The sequence below is a fragment of the Saccopteryx leptura genome, chromosome 1 (genome assembly GCF_036850995.1).
Source record: "Saccopteryx leptura isolate mSacLep1 chromosome 1, mSacLep1_pri_phased_curated, whole genome shotgun sequence".
NCBI classification, from domain to species: Eukaryota; Metazoa; Chordata; class Mammalia; order Chiroptera; family Emballonuridae; genus Saccopteryx; species Saccopteryx leptura.
Genome location: NC_089503.1, coordinates 151,715,349 through 151,732,785, shown reverse-complemented (window position 1 = coordinate 151,732,785; position 17,437 = coordinate 151,715,349). Strand labels below are relative to the sequence as shown.

The window sequence follows — 17,437 nt, the reverse complement described above, 5'->3', positions numbered from 1 at the left end:
GGAAAATGCAAACCAAAACAATAATGAGATATTTTTCATCCATCAAATGGCATTATCAAATTTAAATAACTGTTTAAATATTAGCTCTTGACACAAAGAAACAAGCACATTCACATACTGTGAATTGATTCAGTTTGACAACATCTATCACAATGGGAACCGAGCAAATTCTTTGAGCAATGCCACTCTGAGGAATTCACCCAGTATGTGCATGAAGTTAGAAGGTTCAGTAAAATATGGTTTTTAACTTAAAAAATGGGGAAACCATTATCACATCCATTAATGTCTATTAATACAGGAATGGTAAATAAATGATGTTCATTAAAATGAGTAAATTTTTTATTTTTGCTGTTTTGTTAATTGTTTGATAACCAAAACAAACAGTACAGAAAATTCTCTAAATAAAACAACACGATAAAGTTTTAAGATCAAGGTGTTCCTTTAGGCAAGGCTGAAGATTCCAGTCTCTGGTATTTGGAATGTCAGTAGCCGTCTGTGTTTTGGATGGATCATTGGACATATGGCAGCCCTTGCTTTTAACCAGCTCTGGACAGAAGAAGGGCCACTTGGCCCAGGCAGAAGTAGAGGAAGTGTGTATTTTATGGTCAGGTCACAACCAAAGTTCCTCCTCACGAGGCAGTGCCTTGTGGGTTTGTCCTTCTTGTCAAGCTCCTCAACACAGCAACGGTGTCTTTCCCTGTCTTATAATATCTCCAATGCCTGAGTAGCACGTTCCACGGGGTCCTGTGGCATCTCCTGAGACATATTGGCACTTTTGATCACTGCCTTCTGGTTGCATGTGGTTGCAGTGGATCAGGGGCTGTCCTATTACACAGGTCTCATGGGTGAGGCGCCGGCCGGCTCAGACCCCACGGGAGAAGCCATCACTACTGGAGCCATGGCGTGTCTCTGAGTGGATTTCTTACTCGTGTAGAAAGACTCCTGAGTGTCATTAAGGAGAAGAGCCTCATTACAGGACAGTAAGAAAGACACGATCCCATTGTGGTTTCTTTCCATTTTTTTGTTGTTTTTTGGAGATTGTTGGGTTGGGTTAGTGCGTGTGTGTGTGCGTGTGTCTGTGTGTGTGTGTGTGTGTGTGTGTGTGTGTGTGTGTGTGCAAGTGCACCATGCACTTGTTTATGTGTGCATGCTTGTATGTGCGAAGTAGCCATTACTGAACAGTGCCTGGGGTTGACCCAGAGCAAGGGCACAGGAGAGCCAATCAGACCGCTCGGAGCTGAAGGTGCCCTCCTTCTCCCCTGTGCAGTCCCACCAGCGTGTTCCCACCAACCCTCTGCTTCCCGCAGCAGCTCCCAGCCACAGCCTGCCCTCCACGCTGTCTCCTACATGATGTGAATCATGTGCACAAAAGCTCTGAAACGCAGGGAGGGGCTCCGGAGAAAAGGCATGTCTGATTTGATGGTGGTTTCCTCTGGCGGGGGAATGGAATTGGGGCAAGAAGAGTTGTTCACCTTTTAGTTTTTACTTGTTCAAACATCTGGATGACTTGAATCTAACACAAGAATGTATTCGTATCTTTTTTGAGTAATAAAAGGAATAAGGATGTGGATTTTGAGTGCCTGGGAGTTTTTTGCTATGGTTTTTTGTTGTGGTGGTGGTTGTAGTTGTTGCTGTTGCTATTTTACTTACTTTTCTATGTCCTCCTAAATTGTTAAAATAATTGCCTTTAAGATCCTGGAAAGACTGAGTCTCCCTAACTAGCTCCTTCATATCAATTCCAGCACCAGAGATTGGCCATTTATTCAATGAATATTTTACTGAAGTTTGTACTGCAAACAAAACTCTGCTAGATTTCAGTCCTTTCTGTCTCTCCTAGTTCTTTATTAAGATAGGAGTATCTCCCTCCTCATCCCCTGTGGCTGATGTGTAAAAGCTACTATCAACTAAAGTCAGTTGAAAGTAAGCTACCTGAGGGGATTCTGGTAGCTACGAAAAAAGGGGGGATGCTATTGTTTATTTATCCATTCATTCAACCATTATTGGGAATTCCCAGTCACTATGACAAACTGACCTTGCATCTAACCAGCAAGGTAGACAACAATAAGCTAATTTGTGAAAGGAAAGAAGAAAAGAAGGAAGGGAGGGAGGGAGAGAAGGATAAAGGGAAGGAGGGAAAAGAAAGAAAGAATAACACACTACATAAGCGCCATGGGGAAAAAAAGATGCAGAGAGCTACAGAGCGCCTATAAGATACTCTGATCTTGGCAGGGAAGCCTTCCCTAATGGAATGACTATGTGGAGATCCAAAATGTGAGCCATGTTACTGGGAGACTGGTGTTGGGGGACTGATATGATTTAACTAACTTATAGATTTAACTGAAAATCATACATAGAAGGAACCATGTAAAAGGAGGACTACTTCCTTGGGAAATTGGGTCTGCTGTCTTCATCCTTGGTGCACTGGCCTCTCAGATGTCTAAAGCCAGTATTTCACAGTGTATGGGACTTACACGTGTGGGGATAGACAATGAGGCTGGTGGAAGGGTCTAGCGCAGGCAACAGGTGCAGGAGAGGGGGAGTGAGGGGAAGTGAGGGGAAGAACAGGGAGTGGAGTGCCTAGAGTCGGGACACCAGGTTGATGGCTAATAGCCAAGTAGGAGTACGTGGTAGCCAGGAATGGAGGCAGAGATGTAGACAGACCATGAGAGCTATCTGGCCAATAAAAGAGAGAGGGTTTGGAAAGGAATTACGTTGAAAGAGGGCATGTCAAGGATGAAGCCTAGCTTCTAAGGCGTGCAAAAGCAAGTAGGCGTCGGGGCCTTTCCCTGAGCCATGGAGCACGGGAGAAGAGAGCTGGGCTTGGGGGACAGGCAGCGGAGATGCTGAGGTCAGTCTTCAACATGTCCGGACTGCCCCGTCTTTCAACAGCCAACTAGAGAAATTCAGTTAGAGGTCAGAGGAACAGTAGCGTCTGGAAATGTCGGCCCGGGGATCCCTGACACACCGACGTGAGGCTGGTGTCCAGTGGGACACATGTGTGCCAAATAAAAACAGAAATGAGTGGTGGTCAATGGCAAAGTCCACTGAGATAAGGCCCAACTGCCCTCTAGTGGAATCCAAGCCATTCTAACAGCTTGCACCAGGAAGTACAGGGAGCTGATTTCAAATGACTGTGAGCATTTGAGACACGGTGGGCTTTCTGCGGAGCAACAGAGACCTCCCTCCACGGGGCTCTGCAAAGAACGAGGTTTCTCTGTTCATGGAGTTCAAAACAAGGATGCTAATTAAAAATGGTGTTTTTTTGAAATACCAGCCTACAATCCTTTTTTCCGTGATCCAAATGCTATCCAAAAGTTTCTAAAAAACCAAAGTGTTTTTCTCCCTCAACTCTGTTGGTGACTAAGCTTGACTTGCTCTGAATTTATTTGGTCGCAGAATCTAAGCTGAACTTCCATGAGGTTCTTTAGAGTCTTCACTTATCACCTTTTGTATAAATATCACATTTGCATTTCTCATTGCAAAATTGACTTATCGGTGTGAGTCCAGACCCAGAGTAGGGTATTACATAACATAGCCAATGTACCTTAATGCCTTCCTAAATTCTGAAGTATAAAACCTAAAATCACTAACACACTCACATCTAAAAAAACTGCCAAGTCTCAAGTGGTCCTGGGGTTTTTAGCTGGAGGAACAGGCAGATTGCCAACAGCAGAAGAAATCCTAACATTTCGATGTCTAATCACAGGAATGTTCAAAACAAGACAAGTTCCCACTGAGTAAACATACGCAAGCTCTAGGTATCCAAGATTCAACAGCAACGCCACAGGGAACCTTAGCAGGAGGCACTAGCACGTGCTTTAGTTTGACTTTTCCAGCCACGAGGTTAGCCATCAAATGAGGCACGGCCGTCCTGATAACGTGTGTGCATGTGTGTATACACATGCACCTGAATTCACCAACATGTGTGTAGAGTACAGGCATAGACTAGAGATGCCTGTTCTCTCCCCGACCAGTGAGCCACACCTGGGTGTTCCCTGCAGCAAAGTTTCTGCAACATGCACACTGTGACAGACCCTACAGATCTGTGCGTGGTTCTCTTCTGCGCAGAAATTCTAAAACAAGGAGCTGCAAAAAATCTAGATGAAGATTCTCTGCAGTCGTTTTTTTTCCCTTAAAAAAAAAAGTAGAAAGAAAGGAGCATTTTCTACTAAAATCATGCCAAGGAGGGAAAAAAAAAAACCCAGCGTGCTCCGCAAGGCCCCTCCGCTGACATGGAAAATCTACGATCACCTCATTCCTGTGCTCTTCCGATAGCTGCATGGCCCAGGGCCACAAACAAGTCAGGGCAGAAATAGTGTCAAAAATTTTTATTCTATCTCATGTGCACTCTAAACAGATTAGTTTAAAATGCAACATCCTCTCCCAAACAGCAGCACCTCAAATTCATTTAGAATGGAGACTTTTACTTAATGTTTATTCATGCAACATACACAGCTGACCCTTGAACAATGCAGAATTAGGGGTGCCCACTTCATATCATAGGAAAATCTAAGTATAACTTTTGACTCCCCCCCCAAAAAAAATGTAACTACTGGTAGCCTACTGTTGACCAGAAGCCTTACAGATAGCAAAAATAGTCGAATAATGTATATTTTATATGTTATACTATCATACACTGTGTCCTTGCAATAAAGTACACTAGAGAAAAGAAACTGTTATTAAGAAAATCATAAGGAAGAGAAACATACTTACAGTGTTTATTGAAAAAATAAATCTGCATATACATGGACTCATCCAGCGCAAACCTATGTTGTTCAAGGGTCAATTGAATGTATTGTGTGGCTATTAGGCACCAGGCACAATCCTGCATATGGCGTATGAGACAAAGCCCTCCTCATTCAAGAGCAGGATGAAGAAGTCAAAGATGCCTGACCAGGCAGTGATGCAATGGATAGAGTATCAGCCTGGGATGCAGAGGAACCAGGTTCAAAACCCAAGGTTGCTGGCTTGAGCACAGGCTTACCAGCTTGAGCAAGGGGTCACTGGCTTGAGCGTGGAATCAGAGACATTACCTCTGATCACTGGCTTGAGCCCAAAGGTCACTAGCTTGAAGCCCAAGGTCACTGGCTTGAGCCCAAGGTCACTGGCTTGAGCAAGGTCACTCCACAACAAAGAATTGATGCTTCTCATCTCTCTTCCTTCCTGTCTGTCTGTCCCTATCTGTCCTTCTCTCTGTCTTCTGTCACACACAAAAAAAGAAGAAGAAACTGGAGAAAATTACCCCCATGTCACAGATGACAGAAATAAGACTGAGAGAGTCTATGTGTTAACAGAAAAAGGAGCAGAACTTGCCGGCAGGCCCTCTGCAGCAATTTCTGTCTGATACCCATGCCCTCTACCTGACCCACTGCCCTGCAAAACCGGAGGCCAAGGCAAAGCTCAGCGATTCGGCCTGGGGCAGGGAGGGAGGTGAGCACAGCAGGATGTCACCAAGCCAGCCAGAACACACATCCAAGACCTAAAATGAGAGCCACGACACCAAGGTCCCCACAGGAGCGGCCAAAGAGGGGGGTTGGGGAATGACCGTGATTCTGAAAGCCAAACACACCAACATCCAAACCCTAGATTATTTTTAGGTCTTTTCCTACGATGGGATAGAGCGGTAGAACTCATTTATGGCAAGTATGTTTATTATGATTTCCCTCTAAGGCTGCCTGAAAGTGAACATTTGAGAAGGGTCTTCTCCTGAAAGTGGGAAGTCATCCCAAGAACAACATAGCTCAATCGTACACAGTGCCTTCTTCCTGCCAAGGACCTCAGAGCACTATGTGCGGGCACCAGGCTGCTCAGGAGCAGCCGCTGAGGAGGGAACGTTGCCAGGGTCTTAGAATTTCCTGAAGCAAGACAAAGGCAGGGAAGGGCCCCAGAAGGCCACAGACAGCATTATGGAGTCTGTATTCATGCCCAGCGTATAGACGGGACGGATGGGAGCTCGAGATGTTACAGTTCTGTAAGCTTTTGGCTCCCAAAGGATTGAGACTGGCCAAAACTGCAGGTAAACAAAATACCAGCTGAAAACTCCTCTACAAGAATGCTTTGGAATATCACACCTGGATTCTGGCCCCAAGCCATCACAAACAGACGGTGTGGGCTTGCTGGCATCCGAACCCGAATATCCGGGGGAGAAGTCAGGGGAGTCGATGGCTCAGGGGCCTGATCGTGGGGTATGTTTTGCCTCTTATCTTCTGGCTCAGATACAGCCCAGGTGGAAAAGGACAAAAAAAAAATGGTCGCCTTATTGTGGCCTCCAGGCTTGGCCCTTTCCACCGGGCCCTGGTAAACAAGGACCCACCTCCCTCAAACAAAAAGCCCAGAAAGAGAAACTTGGATCAAATGTCTAACAGGCCTGCCAAGAACTCCACGGGCCATAGCAAAGAAAAGTAATAATAAGAGGGAAAAAAAAGAAAGAACAAAATGTGGTGGGGGAGGGCGATAAGAAGCCTCCTCATCTTAACAGGTGGTTGGAAACTGGCACAAAGGTCGTTCTTGGGGGGAAACCACTGAGGTCTTGAAGGAGGCTTGGGGAGAAGCCATTGGGGAAGGTAGGGGCAGGTCACTGACGAGATCACAGCAGAGCTGGCCAGACCTCAGCCCCAGGGGACTCTTAGGCGGGAGGAGATGAAACACACCTACATTTCAGGGAACCCCTGACTAATGCAGGCACCCTCTAACTCAGTGACAGTCTGGGTCGGTTCCAGACTCTCACCATAAAGTGAGTTGTGGTCCATGTGCTACCCGAGGGCCTGGCCTTTGGTTTCTAAGACACACGACACCTGTGAGGCACAAGCAAGCTGAGTGCAATAGAACAGGAATGCTGTGTGGGCACACACATCTGAGGCCACATTACCATCCTGCCTGCCGCGGATCAGCACAGCAATTCCAGGTCCTCAGTGAGAACAACGTAGGATGAACAAAATAGACTTAAAGAGAAGTAGGATGGGATCGGGAGGCCTCTGTAAGCTGATGGCAAGACAGAGCGAAATAGCCCCCAGTTTGCTTTATTATACAGCCATATGCAAATAAGGAAGTCTCTGATACAAAGTCACACATCTGAGGCAAAAAAAAACAGGAATTCTTTTAAGGTGTAAACAGGAATCCCCCCAGCTTGCAAAACTGAAATCAACCAACATCTGAACAAACAAAGGGTGAGAGGAAGGGCATGTAAATTGCTTCTAGCAACTTAAGCAAGCAAGTAAAGTGGGGTGATGGGATGAGAGAGTGCAAATACTCAGTTTCTTAGCCAATATGGAAGTGGTGGTGGGTGAGAACTCAGCCTTTTGCTCAGCCTCAAACTGCAAAGGACTTCGCCACTTGCAGTCTCCCACACTTGCCCATAAACTCATCCTTCGTGTCCAACTGTTGGAGCTAAACCAAGCTTCTTGGGTCAAGGCTTCTTCTCAACCTCTGCAGGATTGCCACTTTGAGTTGGGTAGTTCTTTGTGGTTGTTCTGCACGTGGGTGACCAGCACACCTGGCCTCCACCAATTAGACATGAGTAGCATCCCTCCCTCCTCCAAAATTGTGAGAATCCAAAATATCTCCAGACATTGCAAAAATGTTCCTGGGAGTGAAGGTGGGAAGTGGGAAATCTCTCCTCTGTGAAGAACCGATGCTCTCAGATAAGGGACCAAATGTGGTGGCACATGGAGCCGGAACTCTGGAGCTACAGACCACATGGGGGTCTGAACCTCACTCTGTCTCAGGACCCTGGTCCACGCCACTGCTGCCCTACTGGGTGTTGGGGAGGTTCCACCTGAGAGAGCCTGGTACCTGGTGGGTGTACAGCTTTCAGTTCTCTTCCTTCCTGGCTCACGAAGGCCCTTTCAACCCAGAGATGCCTTCGGTATTCTAACCTCTCTCTTACTCCTCTTTCCAACAAATTCCCTAATTCTTTCTCTGCACGAACAGTAAACTGAAATTAAAAGACTTGGGAATCACGCCTTCCTTAGCTTTGCTCTTAGCAGCTAGATCAGCGATTTTCAACTGGTGGTATACCACAGGACTGTTCAAAACATGCGATACCTGACTCTTTTCCCTTCGATTGTGAAATACAAAAATGACAATAGCCAACACATCAACAGCCATCTGCTGTGAATGAATCAAAATTATACCTTTTTTTTTGGGTCACATCAGCAAAAAAAATATATCTATTTTTGGTATGGTGCAGAATTTTAATAACTAGTTTATGTGTGCCATGAGAGGAAACGTTTAAAAATCACCAGGCTAGGTGAATCTGGACAAGTCATTTCACCTCTATTGGATTCTCTGACTCTAAATCAGTCTCATCATCTTGGTATCTACAAACACCCCCCTCCTGAAGTCACTACTCCCCTGCTCAGCAGGGAGCCCGGCCCACTGTTGCTTTGTGAGTCATGGAAAACATGGACCAAAGGTTCCCTTTGCTCAACCAACTTTGAATCTTATTAAATTGGTTCTCAAACATGTCTATACATTAAGGCATCTTGTGAAGATGTTCAAAACAAAATGCAGAGGCTCAAAGCACCGCCTCCAAAGTCTTCTTTAATAAGTCCCGTGTGGGACTCAAGCAGCTATTTTTTTTTAACTTCTCAGGTGATGCTGATATGTGGCCAGGAATGAGACTTCCAGCCCTACCGTCAGCCTCTCCAGTCTCGTTAAACGCACCTGCTTGCCATCCCCAGCCCATGACTCACACCCACCCACCTCCACGCTCTGCACGGATCACTGCCCCTGTGTGCACTGCTTCCCTGGACTTCTGTCGTCCTGGGCTTATCCCTTCTTCAAGACTAGCTCCCTGTAGGAAGACTTCCCTCTTTCCTCCTGAACTAGGACTTGCTCACCCATGAACGTTTTGAGAGCACTCATGTTGCTTAGTGATGCTTAGAAAATGAAAATTATTTTCAAATAAAAATAAGTATTATACAGTATGGCTATCCTGCATTTCGAAGGAGAAATATCTAGATAAGCTTCTACAAAGGGCACCGCTCATCAGACCCCTCAAGGGAGCTCTTCCTGTGCGGCGGCTGTCAGGGACAGTGTTTGAGCCATATTAGAAAAGACCATGTGGTTAGAGCCACAAACATGTCCCCGCACGTCTTCATCGACGCACCTCGCTCACCAGACTGGAGCTAAGGGTCTTTTAGAGCTCTCTGAATATTAAACCCACCATTAAAGGACAATGTATTATGTTGGGTAACATTTAATAATTCTATTACAAGATCTGAAGACAACTTTGTTCATGTTTTGAGTAACAGCAGTGTGGGTTGGACTAAGCGTGTGGTCCTCCAAGTTGATCACTTGGATACAAGCCCTGATTTGAACAAATAAGTTACGTCTTTGATTTGGAAAACAGTTGTCATTACCAAGTGAGCCATCTTATTCCTTTGAGTCCCATTTCTATTAGTAGTTTGAATGCTGTTTGTTTGGAGTGGTGATTCTCAACAAGGAGACACTTGGCAGTGTCTGGAAGAATTTTTGATTGTCACAACAATCAAAATTGTTGGGGGCAGGGGAGGGTTTTGCTACTGGTCAATAGTCCCACAGTTGAAAACACTGAATTAGGTGTGTACACGGCTGTGGCACATTTTTCTCTATATTTTGATCTGTCTGACTCTCTTCAGAAGAAATGTCTTCTTTATTGCATCATAAGGTGCAGAGCCGTATAGATGGAGACAACAGAAAAAAATGCCACATGACAAGCTCCTTATTTATTCCTGATGCTTGGAAATCCCCACGAATCAGGAGTCATTTCCCAAGAAGGTGTGACAGACAAAAGCACAAGGTTGTCACTAGGAGGAGTGGGGACACTGGAGTTAGCCTGCCTATGCATAGACCTCACTCTGTCACCTACTAGCCATGTGACTTTGGGTGATTTACTCAACCTCCCTATGCCTACATGTCTTCATCTTTAACATGAGAGTAATGCTATTTCTTATCTCTTGCTGTTTTTGTGAAAGTAAAATAAGTCGTAAAGTGTCTTGTGCCCAGCAGATAAGAAGTGCTTGATAATAACTGTAAGTTATTATTAGTAGTCTTATCATCATCGTATCCTCGTCATTTTCCATGCACATCACCACAAAGATGCAGGTGCTCCTCATCTGCAGAAGGCGTCAAGCCAAGGGAATTCACGACTGGGACTGGGAGGAGACTGAAGCAGGGGCGCTCATTGGCTACTTGGCTGGCCACTAGAATCACCTAAAGAGCTTTTTATAAAACCCCAAAGCCCAAGCCACACTGCAGACCAATTAAACCAGACTTCCTGAGGAGGGGACCCAGTTTTCAGTCTTTTCTTAAGCATTCCATGTTATCCCAATATGTAGCTAAGATTTAGGACCACTGCATTAAAGTTAGTAACAAAGTGTATCTCTCAGTGGGATGATGAAAGAAAGAGGAAGGAAGGGAGGGAGGGAGGGAGGGAAGGAGGGAGGGAGGAAAGAAAAGAAAGAAAAGGAAGGAAGGAAGGAAGGAAGGAAGGAAGGAAGGAAGGAAGGAAGGAAGGAAGGAAGGAAGGAAGGAAGGAAGGAAGGGAGGGAGGAGAGAGAGAGAGAGAGAGAGAGAAAGGAAGGAAGGAAGGAAGGAAGGAAGGAAGGAAGGAAGGAAGGAAGGAAGGAAGGAAGGAAGGAAGGGAAGGAAGAAAGGGAAGGAAGAAAGAGAAGGAAGGAAGGAAGGAAGGAAGGAAGGAAGGAAGGAAGGGAAGGAAGAAAGGGAAGGAAGAAAGAGAAGGAAGGAAGGAAGGAAGGGGAAAGAAATAAAGGAAAAGAAAAAAGAAACAAAGGCTTGTGGAAGAAGGAAGAGGTGGCTCAGTGGTAGAGCGTCGGCCTGGCGTGCAGGAGTCCCGGGTTCAATTCCTGGCCAGGGCACACAGGAGAAGCGCCCATCTGCTTCTCCACCCCTCCCCCTTTCCTTCCTCTCTGTCTCTCTCTTCCCCACCCACAGCCAAGGCTCCACTGGAGCAAAATTTGCCTGGGCACTGAGGATGGCTCTGTGGCCTCTGCCTCAGGAGCTAGAATGGCTCTGATTGCAGCAGAGCGTCGCCCCAAGATGGGCAGAGCATCGCCCCCTGGTGGGCATGCCGGGTGGATCCCGGTCGGGCGCATGCGGGAGTCTGTCTGACTGCCTCCCCAGTTTCCAGCTTCAGAAAAATAAAAAATAAAAAAATAAAAAAAAGAAGGAAGAGGTAATACATTTGGATTAATGGAGAGACATACAGAAATAAGTATACAATGGTTACTAACCTTGGAAGAACTTACAATCCCTGCACAACTCAAATGGATAAGGTGCCGTGAGAACAGGGAGGGACAGCATGGCGATGCGACCACATCATGGCTGTGAAGCGTGACGCACACATGTGGAGGGGAGTGAGGAGAAAAGCTCCGTAGAAAGTCAGGGAGGTGAGAGCATCTGAGACAGAGCTCACCACTGCAGTGTGCCACCTAGATGGGGTGACAAGATTTTCAAAACTAAAAAGCACTCAGAGATAGGGAGCTGGCTTACAGCCTTTGGGGGGAGTCTGTATAAAAGGGATAGAAGGATTGAGCAAAAAAGAGAAAGATAGAGAAAAAACTCATGGACAGGGACAACAATGCAGTTGGTGATTGCCAGGAGTGGGGGAGGTAGAGGAGGGTAAAGGGGCATTAGGGGTGATAGACGAGACTTGACTTGGGGTGATGTGTTCTGAAATTGTGCATTGGAAGCCTAGATAATTTTGTTGACCAGTGTCACAAATATAAATTCAATTTTTTAAAAAAAATGCACTCATGGATTGTTCAATAAGTAGCTCTGAATAAATGAGGAAAGCAATTTCTTATTGATCTTTTTTTAAATATTTAATTTTGCAGAGAAATTAAACCTTATTTTCTCATCCCAGAAAGCACATCAAAGCAACCACACAACCTTAAAAACCTGGTCCACTCCACAGGGTCCTGAGTTTCATAATGTTGTGCCAACAGCTAGGGAGACCCACATTCCCCGGTTTAAAAGCAGACCATGAAGAGACCCACATGCAATCAAGTGTCCCCATCCATAAAGAGAAAGGGATGCTTCCTTTGAGTCCCAGAATCAAAAAGAGTAGATAATATTTTGTACTCAAAAGACTAATATTCAGTCTTTCAAGAAGACTGATAATATCAAAAACCCTATGGAACTCTCATCCACTGTTGGTGGGAATGTAAAGTAGTACAACCATTATGGAGGAAAGTATGGTGGTTCCTCAAAAAACTGAAAATAGAACTACCTTATGACCCAGCAATCCCTCTACTGGGTATATACCCCAAAAACTCAGAAACATTGATACGTAAAGACACATGCAGCCCCATGTTCATTGCAGCACTGTTCACAGTGGCCAAGACATGGAAACAACCAAAAAGCCCTTCAATAGAAGACTGGATAAAGAAGATGTGGCACATATACACTATGGAATACTACTCAGCCATAAGAAATGATGACTTTGGATCATTTACAACAAAATGGTGGGATCTTGATAACATTATACGGAGTAAAATAAGTAAATCAGAAAAAAACAAGAACTACATGATTCCATACATTGGTGGAACATAAAAACGAGACTAAGAGACATGGATAAGAGTGTGGTGGTTACCAGGGGTGGGGGGAGGGAAGGAGGGAGAGGGGGAGGGGGAGGGGCACAAAGAAAACTAGATAGAGGGTGACGGAGGACAATCTGACTCTGGGCGATGGGTATGCAACATAATTGAATGACAAGATAACCTAGACATGTTTTCTTTGAATATATGTACCCTGATTTATTAATGTCACCCCATTAACATTAATAAAAATTTATTTAAATAAAAAAACCCCTATGAACAGAAACTTATGCCCTAGAGATCTGGGTGTCAGTCTCTGAGACCCCAGGGTTTTGTTTTTAGCTTTAATGTCGCCCTCCACTTTAACTTAAGACAAAAGCAATGAGCACCCTCCTTTGGTCACCACGATAGCAAGTGGTTCTATGGAGTGGGAGGAGTTTTCAGTCTGTACATTTGCCTCTCCGAAGGCCCATTAAACAGATCAAAATATAACTGTGGGAGCAAAGCCACCCCCCTCACTGGAACCAGGCATGAGCCTAGATATCTTGTTTTATTTTTCTACATGCACCCGATTAAGGACCTATGGAACAATGCAAGACCACCACCATGTTGAATAATAACAGCTGTGGTCTCAGGGCAGGAACCCCCACACAGCACACTGTGAAATTCTCCATAGCTCTGGATCACAATTAGAGTAACACCTGTGCAGAACAGGTTTTTTCTGATCCCCTAGAAAGCCCTCTGTTTCACGCAGGCCCAAACTGTGTTTGTTGTTCTTAAGCCAGTTCCCTGCCTCGGAATGTAGACAATCATTCAACTGCTTGATTTCATCCCTTTAAAGCAATCCAGAGAGTTCACGGGAGATACATCAATGAGTCAGTTCATTCCTGCCTGGCCCAGCCCTTCTCTGTGTGCCTCCCTGGGCAAGATGACTTTTACGGGGATGAAAAAGAATGTCCTTTGTCTAGGACACATAAAACTTTTCATGAAGTCAAGCCTTCCACAGCCCTGATGGTGTAGAGGGGGAGGCTGGGGGAGGGAGTTACCTCCCTCTGCATCTGGAGGACCCACTCCTCAACCGAAAGAGGCACAATCGCATGCCCCAGAGGAAGTGGTTACCAAAATCGAGGCGATCGCTTACACTGAAAAATTTCTGTGGCTTCTGCTTTAAAGGAGTCAGAAGAATGTCATTCTTGGACACTACTGAAAACGTGATTAAGACAACTCTTCCGAAGTCCACAACAGGGACAGGAAATGTCAGAATCAAATTTTCAGGCTCAATTATTCATCTCATAAATAAATTTTGAAGATGGGTTTGTCTTATGAAAGTTGAGAAGTACAATGTTTAGCAATTATGCGAACCCTGCGGACTTGGCTCCCTGAAGCCATTTCTGTTGGTCTTGGAATGCTCTCTGGGTCCAAGTAGCTGACAAAGTTTTTTATTATTATTATTAATAACACAGGGCTTTAAGGAAGGTATGAGCTCTCTGAGTGAGTAAAGAGACTCTGGCTTACTTCCATCTTTCCAGTCTTACTAGGGACCAATGGTTGCTGATTTTCTACTTACCCTGTGTGCTCTTGTGTCTTTTCGAGTAATAAAAATTCATTATTCAATTCAGGATGAATGCAAAGTCAAGATGTTGGGTCCTTTAAGAAGCCTTACACAAATATTTGCACAGGGGGAAATCAGTTAAACTCTCAGTAGGTAATAATTGTAATAATTGCTCTCCTGTCCTGCCTGGACCTGGGGGGGGGGGGTACACCCAGAGAACTGCTCACTGCTGTGCACATCTGACATGAATAACCGGAGCATGCATGCTCCCTACGTGACTTCTCACGCAGGCGCTGGTACTCTCGTGGTTCACCTTGTTCAATCTAGTCAAACAGACTGAAATGGGTGAAGCCCTATTTAAAAAAGAAAAAGGAAAAAAACACTTGCAAGCCCTGGGCCCTGCCCTCCAAGGGCTTACATTTTCATCAGTAGACCACACTTGCACATAGCTCACAATAAAGTGTTTGAACAAAATGCTCACTCTGCACTCAGCATTGTGCTGGGCACTGAAGGCTTCAGAAGTGTAACATATGCCTTGTCCTCAGGAAGGACGCAGTGAAGTTGGAGAGGCAGGCTGGGAAGGAGGCTGGTGAGGACTGGAGGGGTCCGAGGGCTGTCGGGAGGAGGCGTGCCTTCAGCAGGTTCAGGAGGGCAGATCAGACCAGGGGGAAGGAAGGTGTGCAGTGTAGGCAGGAGGGCCGGGTGAGCAAAGACGTGAAGGCAGGCAAGAGCAGGGCAGGGCCCCGTGCGATTCCCAAGGGGGCCCCCTCCCTTTTTCTTTGGTCTTATTAGATCCACCTAATGGGGACAAGGTTAGGATTATGTGAAAGAATTTGCCTCATCGACATGGACTTCCTATGGAAACAGAGACAAGGGAGCCTTTGAATGAAGGAACAGAGATAGCTCCGTGGATTGGAAATATATGGGGGGGGGGGGGGGGAGTCAGAAAGACTGTAATTAGAATACAGCATTCAAGTGCTGCCATGGGAACAGTCTTGGGGCAGGAAGATTCCCAGGAAGGCACACTCCTTGCACTCAGCTTGGTGACCACACACACATGCGCGCACACACGCACGTGGTTACTCTTGGCTGCCAATCAGGCGCAGTCTGAGAGTGCGGAGTGCTCCAGGTGACGCCCAAGTTACTCATTCTTCTCTCTGGCTTCATGCTCTGCCACCCACAAGCTCCCACAATTCCACATGGAGCCACCTCATGGGCATCCACCAAATATCCACACTCATGCTCAAGCATTTCTTGAATCGATGACTCTGATTACAGATTTAGACAGTCATGAAGCAGGGTGGCCATGTGGATCACGTGACCTTCCATCCCTGGGGTGGGTCCACAGTACCCCTCTCTCCTTTCCTCCAAGAAGTAAGAACGTTCTTCACTTGTCTAGCTGAGAAGAGCCCCATTTGTGTCCTTAGAATCTCGTTCTACACCCCAGACACGCTCCCAAACAGGACAGCTGCCCGTCTCAGCTGTGATTCTAGTGAATGCACTGTTCTCCATCTGAATAAGATTCCAAGTGAAGGTGAGAAGGAATACTGGCTCTCTGTCACCGATGATACCAGTTTCTCCCCTGAAGGATTGCTCCACATTCAGCCCCTCCATACCACAGGCCTCCTTCACGCCATGGCCCCCACGTCCCCCACCCCTCTCCTATGGCCTTTGAGAAATTCAGCCTCTGAAGACCCCCTGGCCTCCTTCTCTGGCTTGACCCTTCATTCATTTGAGTGGTCTCTCAGGCTCACCCATCCAGACAGGGACCCCTGGCCGCAGAGGTCTCCAAAGAACCCAGCTGGGAAGCCTGGGGGTGCAGCACCCCTATTATTACAGTCCACGGACCGCACCAGGCTCAGGGGAGCCCCGAGGAGGGCGTGCCACGCCCAGTGTAACCCGTGTGCCCCCTTTCCTCCAGCCTCAGAGCCGGAGACCAGCCCGCCCTTGGCAGCCCCTCCCCCCAGGGCCTCCCTCACACATAGGCTGGACTAGGTGTTTATGTGCGCATGCGCACGCGTGTGCTGGGACAGTTCCACTCGGGTTTATTCCCCACTTCCTGACCTTTATTTCTGGAAAGGCAATGGTTTCACTTGAGGGCAGGAGTTTGCCACAGAATGTCTCTCCTCCCCGCTAACAAAACCACGCGGCACACCGGGACGTCCTGTGCCTGTTCTCATGTCCTGTTGCCCTGACAGCAATTACTGCCCATTGTGTGGGTGATTCAGCGCGTACCTGACTTCTTTCTGGAACAACCAATTCTACACAGTGCGTTTTCCCCCAAAGCTGTATTGTCTATCTCAGATGGTTTCCACAACTTTGCTCTAAACTGAAATGGGATTTCCAAAGTCATCAAGCTTCATGGTCGGCCAGACAAGCCCCCAGCCTCCCTACACGACGGGACCCCAGTGAAGAAGTCAACAGAAGGCTGAGCTCCTGGTTCAGCTCTGCATCTTAACTCACGGGACAGGACCCCAGGATGAAACACAGATATCAACGAGGTAAAGTAGAGACACGTTTAAACGTGGGCAAACCCAAATTCTATAGGACGGAGAAGGGCAGAGTCCTCTTTGGCACTCTTGTGAGAGCTTAAAACTGGCTTCCTCAGGCCTGGGCCTCAACGCTTGCCCGCATCGGTTCAGCCAGGAAGCCCAGTCTAGTCACTGGTTTCTGCAGAAGTCCACTTCCGCCCAAACATTTCATTTAGAGCCTTTTGGAGGATTTGGGAACAGGTTCATGGGGAAGGATCATACCCCCTTGTTCTCAGTCTCTCCATCTCTCTCTCCATCTCTCTCTTCTCTCTCTCTCTCTTTCCCCAGAAACAATAGGGGGGAAAGGGGAAGAGATTATAAAGGCAGAGAACTTGCGATTTTGAAGAAGAAACAGGGCATGGGTTAAATGAGTGAGAAAGATGAGTCCCTCCAATGGAAAGGGGAGAGATTCCTGGTCCAGATGTTTTCAGCTAAGGGCAACAAATGGTTAGTGATTGAATCGGAATCTGTTAGGTTGACCCATATGACGTTGCTGATATTCAGCTGTTTCTCAACCAAACCTAAGTAGCCAGGCAATTCAATGGGTGGTTACTTAATTTGAGGAGGATAGTGGGAAACAGTTGTCTGATATGTGATTCATTTATCTATTTTCTGCCTGGTAGTATTAAGTGAATGAAAATACAAGCAGAGATTAAAGAGACTTTCATCTCTACACTAAAATATGACAAAATTGACTGCATCGGTGTTTTCACATTTTTAGTTGTTTATGCATATATTCAAATACATATACTTTATATTAAGTGTGTGCTCATATTTTAATTGTGAAATCAAATGTACTATATTACAGAGACACT

At 46.1% G+C, this 17,437-nt stretch overlaps 1 pseudogene; it reads right to left on the bottom strand.

The window, feature by feature from the left end:
- Positions 1–536: 536 nt before the first annotated feature.
- LOC136388145 (dynein light chain 1, cytoplasmic-like) lies at positions 537–798 on the bottom strand (annotated as a pseudogene).
- Positions 799–17,437: the final 16,639 nt, after the last annotated feature.